A 1,418-nucleotide genomic window follows, 5' to 3' on the forward strand; every position below is an offset into this window, starting at 1 on the left:
CATGCAATAACTCTGAATGGCTGGACACCCCTGCACAGTACTTATATGTGGAATAATACCAGAATGGCTTCTTTATTACTTCATCATGATGCAGATACCAATCCCCAAACTAAAGGCCTCTTGACCTCCTTGCATCTTGCTGCTGGGAATAGAAATAGCAAAGATACTCTGTATCTCCTTCTGTTGAACCACTACATCAAACCAGGTCTGAAGAACAACTTTGAAGAAACTGCATTTGATATTGCCAAAAGATAAGTATGTATCACTACCTCTTTGAAGTTGTCGAAGGCTGTACAAATTGTTCTCCTAAGTCGTAATGGTTTGGTTAAGTTTCTTAAATTTCAAAAATGCCAGTCCATCTTTTGTGTCCCTACAAATTTTTTTCACAATACAAAACAACAGCAATATCTTACTATAAAAATTTATGTATTCCATGGTATTCTTCCAAGTGAATTGCATGACTTTGATATCAAAATGTATTCAAGAGTTGTTTGTATACATCTGTAATGATTTCTGCAGAGTTTGTGATTTTTTAAATCAGAAATATTTTTAACTTTTCTGTTGAAATGAATAGTATAGAAACTAAAGATGTTCCGGGTGCTTTTCTGAAAAAAGTATATCTATGTTTGTGTAATGTCCATAATCTATTTCATTCTCTCCTAGATATAATACTTTGAATTCTACATTGTAATATAATGTATAGACTCATTAATAAATGTGACCTTGCAGATTGCATTCCATATAGAAGAATTTTAAGACTCCTTTTTTTTGTAGTTTCTTATATTATTTTATTTCTTTGGGATAAAATGGCAATATTATCTAATTTCAAGTTTTGTAAAGGTTATGCTATGTAAAGGCCTTTCTAAGGAGAAAATTTAATACATTGATGTCAAACTAACCTTTAATTCTATGAATTACATGTATTGTTACACTTGTATTTTTGTAATCAACTTTTTAATAACTGGTTTTCATTTCTTGCATCAGAAGAATGAAAAATATGGAATACTTCACAAATTTTCATATCCTCCTTGTGCAAGTGCCATGTTAATCTCTGTATTGTTGTACTTTGGGTAGACCTGCTGCTAAAGCATGTATTATCCTCTAAATTTAAGTACGTAATGATACAATCTTTATACAGACATATATCCATGGTTGCCTATTTGTAACAAGGAACCCTTATTGTTCCTAAAAATGCTATTGATCTTATTTCTCTAAATTTCTGTCTACAGTGGAAAAAACTTATATAGTTTGGTCGATTGCTCACATTTACAATTTTTTGGTCAATGACTATTTTGTCATTTTCATTTTAAATTTGATCATACTTTGAAACCTTTACAGCTAAGTCCAAAGGTGGTGGCTTTTCAAGTACTTATTTATCAACTGAGTTAGCTTTGTGGAGCTAATGGATTCAAAGTAAG

The 1,418-nt window shown here is 31.2% G+C and overlaps 1 pseudogene; it reads right to left on the reverse strand.

Moving 5' to 3' along the window:
- Positions 1–991: 991 nt before the first annotated feature.
- On the reverse strand, positions 992–1,091 carry LOC122095351 (annotated as a pseudogene).
- Positions 1,092–1,418: the final 327 nt, after the last annotated feature.

The sequence above is a fragment of the Dipodomys spectabilis genome, unplaced genomic scaffold (assembly GCF_019054845.1).
Source record: "Dipodomys spectabilis isolate Male_0828 unplaced genomic scaffold, ASM1905484v1 ptg000344l, whole genome shotgun sequence".
In the NCBI taxonomy this organism is placed as follows: domain Eukaryota; kingdom Metazoa; phylum Chordata; class Mammalia; order Rodentia; family Heteromyidae; genus Dipodomys; species Dipodomys spectabilis.